The sequence below is a fragment of the Coptis chinensis genome, chromosome 6 (genome assembly GCF_015680905.1).
Source record: "Coptis chinensis isolate HL-2020 chromosome 6, ASM1568090v1, whole genome shotgun sequence".
NCBI classification, from domain to species: domain Eukaryota; kingdom Viridiplantae; phylum Streptophyta; class Magnoliopsida; order Ranunculales; family Ranunculaceae; genus Coptis; species Coptis chinensis.
This window is the reverse complement of record NC_141461.1, coordinates 55216778-55226004: the sequence shown is the minus strand read 5'-3', so window position 1 is coordinate 55226004 and position 9227 is coordinate 55216778. Positions and strand designations below refer to the sequence as shown.

The 9227-nt window shown below is 41.3% G+C and overlaps 1 pseudogene; it reads left to right on the top strand.

The window, feature by feature from the left end:
- Window positions 1-5085: 5085 nt before the first annotated feature.
- LOC147493657 (small nucleolar RNA R71) lies at window positions 5086-5181 on the top strand (annotated as a pseudogene).
- Window positions 5182-9227: the final 4046 nt, after the last annotated feature.

Sequence of the window (9227 nt, the reverse complement as noted above, 5' to 3'; positions counted from 1 at the left end):
AAGTCTCGGTCCGATTCCTTTGACAAAATCGACTTTGTTGATACGGTTAAATTCACCAACATAACTAACTTTCAAACGCTTTTGATTCTTACTCGACTTTTGGAAAGAGACTCAACATGAGAATGGGAGACATTAATGACATGCTCATAAGTTGCAAAAGAACTGTTGAGAGTTTTTCGTAAGATATTCGTTCAAAAGTCCTTTCTCCACTAATTTCTGAATCCGACCCCGGAGAGAGCGACAAAGTTCTATCTCATGGCCATAGTCATTATGAAATTTACACCACAAGGCTTTGTCCCTTGTCGCTTTGGTATCTTCTGGAAGTGGATACGGCGGGGAAAGAAGATTCCCACTTTTCAACTTCTCATATATAACAGAGTACTTGGCATTGAGCGGGGTCAGTTTTAGCTCAGGTAGAGTTTTTCCATCATGATTGAAATTGACTTGCTTCTGATTGTCATTCTTTCCATCGTTATGTTGTTGATCTGACTGTCCTTGCTTCGGCTTAAAATTTTTGCTTTCAAAAAATCTTTGCTCCGAATATCTTTGTCCCTTGCTGCTTTCACCGATAGGTTCTCCTCGATACGGATGTGTTGTTCAGCCCTAACATACAGATCATATCGAGTTTTAGGGACATCTTTAATTAGAGAGTGGTAAAGATCCCTTACAATAAAGTTCGAACTTCTGTCTCTTTCATAATATAATGCTTCTTTAAAGGCGAAAAGAAGCATCCCATCAGAAACTTCTGGAACATCTGCTGCTGCCTTTCGAAACCTAGTAACAAAAGTACGTAACTTCGTCCACGTTGTTGCTTGATGTTCAGAAGTGAGTCGACATCCTTTGGCGTCTTGCAATTGTGGCGGAAATGATTAACAAACTGATTTTCTAGTTCATTGAATTGGTGAATTGATCTTGAAGGCAACTCACTAAACCAGCGTAATGCTTCTCCCTTTAGAGTCGATGGAAAAAGCTTACATATGAGCGGATTATCTCTACCCCATAACACCAACTTATTTTTGAACGATAGAACATGCAAGCCAGGATCTCCTTCCGACTCGTCATAAAGTTCAAAATCGGGTTGTTTGAAGTCGGGATGGTGGTAAGCTTCTTGAATGTCGACCGAAAACTTATCAAGTATGCCATCATTGACTGTCAAGTTTTTCATTCTTACATCCCTTGACTCTCTATCGTTAAGTTCTTTTGCAATCAACTCTTTCAGCTGTTGTTCTGTTAAAGTTAAAGTATTGGCTCGAACAACTGGACACCCCCGGTCGTGCCCATGTGGAGAAGGATACCTTCCATTATCTCTTATTGGAGTTAGAGATCTTTGGCGGTATGCATGATCAGCTCCGACCGGTGATTGTCTTTGTCTATCCCTGTAACCAGCCTGTCTAGGCCGGTAGTCACCCTTGGCCGGGTGGTCGGAATAATTATACCACTTCTCCATGTTTTGTTGATCTTGTCTGGGATGCCCGCTTTCCCAGTCGTGTCGGACATATTTCGGATGGCAGTCTTCCCTGAAATTGCTTCTCAGAGGTAAATCTTCCCTTTGAGATCGGACATGTCTAGGGTAGTAGTTATCCCTGCCAATCCGATTCTCCCCATAAGTACGGGTAATAGGGTCATTACTCCTAGAGCGTGCAAATCGGTTGATTGTGCTTTGAGAAATAGCACGCTTCTTTGAGGACGACGGCGAAGTGGATCGTCAAGACGGTCCCATACACTGGAATGGCCTGCATCCCTTCGTGGTCGCCTTGATGTTGTTGAATTTGCAACATCGTCCACCGGCCTTTGCCTCTTTGCCAGCTTCCTTCTCAAATTCCTGTTTAAATTTTTGACTCGTCGTAACTCCCGCTCAACCGTATTAGGGGTGAATTGGCTGTTACTATCACCTTTTCCGCTAGTTGGCGTGAGAGTAATGTCCACGTCCATATCCATGTCAACTGAAGGATCGACATGGACAGACGGCGGACCGCATGGAGGACTACTGACTTGTCGATTTTCTTGTTGCAAGGCTGTTAAGGGTGGTGGCACTTGTACTGCCTTTTGCGGAGGCGGAGGCGGTTGCGCTGCTACAGTCGGATGTTGAGAATTGATCCTACTACTAGGAGCAACTTGATTGTTCAACGGTTCATGCATCGGCCGATTTGAATTTCGAGGGTTGCGATTCTTGTTAGTAGGAGGAATATGTTGACTATTTGGTCTGCTTCTTGTGCTTACCATCTTGATTGTTTCACGTGATAATGAATTCTCTATTCCCCACAGACGGCGCCAATTATGTTTCGGCAGTAAACTGCTTCAACACAACGAGAGCAATGGTGACGAACACACTAAGAAACAGAGGAATTTGATGTTGGGGGAGATGAAACTGAACCAAATAATGGCTGCCTACGTACCCAAGATCTATTCTCTAGGGATCAAGTTTCAACGTAGTTCCTTATGAAAAATAGTTTGATATTTATAGAGGTAGAGTAGAGAGTCCTTATAGCTCAAGTAATCTTGTATCTTGAGTAATTGTGATAGAGCATAACTGTCAACTAATAACTATCTCTTTGATAAGAAATTAATCTGGACATAAATCAATGTACATTAGTGGCAAGCCATGTGGCTGAGGTTCAGCCTTAGACACATGAGTTAATGGGCATGTACATTTATCTATGGTATTGCAAATTGGGCTTTAGCCCTGTTGATTAAATGAATAAAATAGAGACCCCTACTAATAGACGTTTGCCACGTAGGTGGGGGTCGAAACAGTAATCAATACAGATTCTCCATTTCATAGGACCTAATCACCCTGATTAAACGTGTCTCTTCATCCTTAGATAACAGAGAAGATATAATTACCGGATGACTACCATCCGGATCAAGTTGAATATATTTTAACTACGGGGGAAGAGGTTTAAGCACCGGGGTGGAAGGAATATCGATAGATGTTTCATCGGTCCCTCATCTTATGTAATGAATACTTGCTTAGGTAGCAAGTCTTCATACTCAGTATATGGAGCAACCGAAGGGTCTACAATTGGTATGGACTCAAGGATGGTGTTGACTTCCTCTAAGTAGGAGTCATTTACAAAATCTGAAGTTCCAAAAGAAAGGAATTTATACATATGGTTTTCGGGAAACATGTTGTTAAAATAATCTTGAGCTAAGCTCTCGATCATGCTAACCTCCCCATCTATAGATGATTCTGGTAACTGTTTCATCATTTTAAAAACATTTACCTAAATAGAAAGATGGCCAAAAGATAAGGACATCTTACCATCGCGGTAATTTATAAGCGCGTTGGCAGTTGCCAAGAAGGGACGCCCTAAGATGATCGGTACAGAGTCGTTAGCGACTTCTGTATCGAGGATAACAAAATCTGCAGGATAGTAGAAATCCTGAACCTTAACAAGCACGTTTTCCACCACACCCTTAGGTAACTTTATAGACCTGTCTGCTAACTGCAACGTCATTTTTGTAGGTTGCATTTCCTGTACACCTATTTGTTTATACAAATAAAATGGGAGTAAGTTAACACTCGCCCCTAGGTCTAATAAAGCGATCGTCGTGTGGGAATCTCCTAAAGTGCATTTTACAGTAGGACGACCAGGGTCCTTGTACTTAACAATTCCATTATTTTCTGATAAAGTTGGGAAATGTTTAGTTAGAAAGGCGTCTTTAGGTATGTTGGTCTTACGCCTAGTAGTGCACAACTCCTTAAGAAACTTAGCGTGGTTAGGTAGCTTTTTAATAGCTTCGAAAAGGAAGGGTTTATCGTTAGATTTTTGAAAACGTTCCTAATCTCCTTAAAGTTTGTATCCCTGGTTAGCATGGCTAATTTCTGGGGAAACGGTGGTTTCTCTCTATATTTAGCGTATGGCTCAACTGGATGTCTAACCTTGGGTATCTGTTTCTTAAGTTGTGGTTTAACTGGTACCTCTACACTGGTAGGCTCTTCAGTTTCTATTTCGGTATCTAGTTCGATATCCGGTGTAGGGACTACTGGTGGGGTAACTATAGGCATAGTTACTTTGTTATCAACCACTTTACCGGAACGGAGAGTAGTGATGGCATTTAGCTCACCTACGGTTGTAGTTTCCGTAATAGTATTACCGTTTACCTCAAAGGCTGTGTTTGTTGTTTTAGGGTTTGGTATCGCTTGGCCCGAGACCGCTTTTTTGGTTGGAACTTTCTCTTGGGCTAACCGTTGTATGCCCCGATTTATGGATTGTAAGATCTGTTGGTTCGATTGAGTCATTGATTGGAAAAGTTGTTGGGTAACCAGTATAAAGGCGTCGATCACGATCCGGTTGTGTAGGTGTAGTAGTCACACGTGGTGTGCGACCGAACTATCTCACGTTGATTATTTATGGGCAGGTTGTGATAGTTATTATTGTTAACCGGAACGATACCTCTATTGGTATTATAACTATTATAATTACCCTGACCTTGTGCTTGACCTTGTCGTGGTTGCACTTGGTTGGTATAATTATTATAATTCCCCTGACCTTGTCCTTGTCCTTGCCTAGGTGGAGCTTGGTTATAATTGTTTGCGTCCCTAACATTTTGGTTATTAAACCCTGGAGGTGTAACTTGTTGATTGTTTCGCCAACTAAAGTTGGGATTTTGTCTCCATGGGGCATTAGGAATAGGATAGCTATTAATGGAGCAAACATTATCTTGCTCTGATTGTTGTTGTTCATAGGCGAAAGGACAATAGGAGTCAGGGTGCTCAGGACTCAAACAGAAATTACATGGGTTGGAGTTGAAATTCATGACGGGGATAGGCTTTTGTTGAACAGAAATAGCCTCTACCTTTTTAGTTAGATCGAGATTCGATTAAATTTTTAAGTTCTGGATCGGGTTTCATCTCAACCATACCGGCGGCCTTAACTGTTGAAGAAGAACTAGCAGAGCAGGGGATATCATCACTACCCCCCCCCCCCCCAATTATTATTAAGCTTTAGTTTGATCTTCTAAAAATTTGTAAGCCTCAGGGGCTCCTTTACTTAGGAAACTACCCCATTCAATATGTCAAGGACTTCTTTATGGTGGTGTAGAAGTCCTTTGAAAAGGCACGAACTAACGTGTCTTTAAGCTAGGTTATGATGTGGACACTCTATAAGGAGATCGGTGAAACGATTCCAAGCCTCTGAAAATGATTCATGAGGATTTTGTCGAAAAAGAAATGAATCTTGGAAAGCATCTCATCCGTCTTTAGGGGTGGGTAAAATGTTCCATAAACAAATGAACAAGTTTAGCCCACGAGTCCACGAAATTAGGCTTTGGGCGCAAGAAAGAAGACACCGCCTTATCGGCTAAGGTGAAGGGAAATACCCTCAGTTTAATTTGTTCCGCACCAACCGTAGGATGGTGGAATGTTGTAAGGACTTGTTCAATCTTACGCATGTGCTGATAAGGTTTTTTATGGTCTAAACCATGAAAAACGGGTAACAAATTAAATATGTTTGGGGGGATTTGAAAATCCCCACCGGTCCGCTAGAAACGATGCAAGATTTATGGCTATCGCTCAAGGCTTTGTAAAAGTCGGAGAGAGGAGTCTCTCTTTCTTCAGCCATTATGTCAGGTGTGGTGTGTGGAATAGTATACCAATCACTAGAGGTGTAGTGATTGGTATACTAGATAGACGTGTTTGTTGACGTTGACGGTTAATTACGTTCGGTGTTTTTCTCCGGCCAGACCTTAATCTCATGCAAGTCTAAGTCTAAACACGACAACACTCCAAACAATCTTGATATACTAGTATAAACCTCTAACTGGAGATGCGAGGTGTGGAAGAAAAGAGTACACGAATGCCTCCTTGCTTCGCTTTACAAATAAGCGTCTTGTTTACGCGATGCTTCGGTGTGTATAACAAGTTAGAACACCTGAAAACTTGAAGAAATGGAAAGTTTGAAACAAACCCGAGGAAATCGGACAATTTCAGCAGAGGGCGCAGAGCGCTCTGTTTGAAGCGCGGAAGCGCCGGACAACTTCGAAGTTCAAGGTCTTTGGGCGCAGGTGGTGCTCGTTTTGGGCGCAGGTGCGCTCAGGACTTGTCTGATGTCCAATGTTTTGAGTGCAGGTGGCGCTCTGTTTGAAGCGGCCGGGTGCGCTCCGTAAAAATGAATTTCAGCGCGTTTGAGCGGTAGCGCTCTATTTGAAGCCAGTGCCTCGTGTATTTTCGCGATGAAAATTTAAGTGCTGAATGGACAACCACAGTATGAATCAAACAAGGGTGGGTGCGTTTAATGGGACCTAAAAATGACTAATTATACTATGAAACCAATGTTAAAGGGAACTAAGATGGCAGCGGCGCCATTTGATAATCGTAAAATGAATAATTCTACTAATGAATAAAGCGATGAAACTCTAAACGAAAGTAAAACTAAAACTGCTTTGTTACTAGATTTATCAAAGATATTTTTACTCTCAATCCTATTGAGATATGGGGGAGTAAATGATTCGTTCCACTCCTAGTTCTTTAGCATGCGATGGTTTCGTGTCAACTAATTAGTCCAAGTCTAATGACAGATTTACTAGGGGAATTCTATACTACGAGGTGAATTCAATTAACAAGTTATGAATAACGAAATGATAGAATGCTAAGGGTTTGAATCTAGATAAAGAATTAAAGGGAATTGAATCCACCTTAACTCGACTTAATCAACTAACAAAGACTCGTCGTGATCCAAATTGAATGTGTAACACCCGTATTTAGTTATTAATTTATTAATTAAATTATTTATTTAAAAATTCGCTGGATTGGATTTGGATATGTGGGCCTGGTTTCTGAGCCCGATTCTGTGTTGGGCTTAGGTTTCAAACCCAAGTATATAATCACATTGTTCTAGAAAATAGGGTTCTTGGAGAATAAAAAAATAATAAAAATGGAGGCAGAGCTAGAAACTCGTTTGCTAGAGCGTGGAGCGCGATGACTCGGACTCGGAGGAATTTTGTCGAGCTGTTCATTATTGTGAGTAGATATTTTATAGAATTTTTTTTTATTAAAGTCTCGTTACTATCGGTTTCTTTTCGGTTGAAATACTGTGATACGTGTGGGGGGTGTCGATATTTTTTTTTTTATTAAACTGTTGCGGCTTGGGATGTGGAAGCTCTGTTCAAGCTTTGAACAGGCGCAAATGGCATCAGCCCCGCAGAAATCGTCGGCATAGTTTTAACATTTTGTTGGTTGGGGTTTTTAAGCTCCTTTTGTTATGAAGTGTTGGTTAAACTGTTGGTGGTGGTTGGAGGTTGTCATGGGTGCTGTCAAAGCTTTTAGAGGGCGTTAATGGCGGCCCAAATAAAATCGCCGATCCTATGATTTTGGATCTTGATGTTGTATGTTGGGTTTTGTTTTTGATTGGGTGATTGAGTGTTTCATGGGTGTTAAGGGTCTTTAAAGCTTGCACTGTCCATTAATGGCGGCTTGCCCAAACACTGCAGTAATATAGTTTGAACTATGTTTGGTCGATTTTGGTGGTTGAACTCTTGTGCTATGACTTTGTATTGCTTGGTTTGATGTTGGATTGGGTGGGGGCTGTCGAGTGGAGCTTGAAGAACCATTAATGGCGGCCCGAAATTATTTCCAGATCTAGTTTTGGAGAATATGGGGGTTTAAGAGTTGGGGTTTTAGCTTTTAGTAAAGTGGTAGGGGTTGTCGTGGGGATCAAAACCGTGGGCTTGGAATGGGTGGTCGAGTGGAGGTCGACGGTGGTCGATCCGGTGGTGGCAGTTGGAGAAGATGACAGCTTGGGCTTGGGCCTGGGTCGGTTTCAGTTCTTGGGCCCTAGCTTGTTTTGTTTGGGCCAGACCAATTTGGCTTAGTCTATGGGCCAGTTTCATTTGTTGTTGGGCCCGATTCTATTTTGTTTTGATTGGGTCGATTTCAGTTCAATTCGTTGGGCCGAACCCATTTGTGTTTTGGACCAGTTTAATTAGTTTTCTTTGGGCCGGTTTCTAATTTATGTGGGCTGGTCCTTATGTCCCCATTTGGGTCAGGTGGAATAAATAAGTTGGTTTTAAACTTTGGGGTTCTAAGGTTTGGGCTTGGCCAGTTGGGTCCGAACCATTGCTTAGTCATGAGCCCATGAGTCATGCACTTTTGACCTTAGCCATGAACCATGGCTATAACCCTGAACCTATCGAACATGGAAACAACAGTTTGACTTTGACCGTTGATCTTTGACTTTGACTTTGACCGTTGACTTTGACCTTTGACCGTTGACTGTGGAATGTTGATTTTTTTCCAGTTTTTCTCATATTTAAGAATATGGACAAATATAGTAATAAAATATTGTCGAACATTATGTAATTTTGTTTGTCTTTATCTAATTAAGATTTGACGTGAGTAGTGTGTAAAGCATATATATATTGGGCTTTGATTGTGGACTGTGGACTGTTTAATTGTGCTGCATTTTATGTTGTAAATTCTATGGACAAATCAAATGCTAAAATGTTGTGGAAGCTTGTATGAATTTGGTTGTTATTATCTAATTAAGATTTGACGTTGATATTATGACATTATATAATATGTTGGGATATATATATTAAAGGTAATAGTTTTTGAGAAATAAATGTATAGACACTCTATTATTTTATCTATGAGGTAGTATAGTATGTGTGGATATTTTCCCACGGGATTATGTCTTAGTGCAATAATATATGGGCACGTGAAAGAATGAAAGTGGTTATGAGATATACTTGAGATATTTCTAAATATTGTGGCTTAGTGCAATAATGTATGTGACATGCACGTGATATAGTGGAATTTCTATGAGTCATAAATGGATGACACTTGAATAAATTACGTAACGAAAATCCTAGAACCTAGCTACCACAACTCATGTGATTGGCCCTTCTGGCGTTTTAGTGAATCTGAATGGCCTTCGGGCGTAAGTAATGTGATTGGCCCTTCTGGCATTTCAGTGAATCTGAATGGCCTTCGGGCGTAAGTAATGTGATTGGCCCTTCTGGCGTTTCAGTGAATCTGAATGGCCTTTGGCGTAAGTAATGTGATTGGCCCTTCCGGGCGCTTCGCTGAATCTGAATGGCCTTCGGCGTAAGTAATGTGATTGGCCCTTCCTCGGGCGCTTTCAGTGAATCTGAATGGCCCTTTTCGGCGAGCGAATAGTGGCTTTGATTATTCCGTTCGCAAAAATAGAACGAGACGCCAGCGATATTTTATGCCGAATAGTGGCGATTTCTTGCATAATGGCTTCCGTGTGAGGGTTACCTGGTGT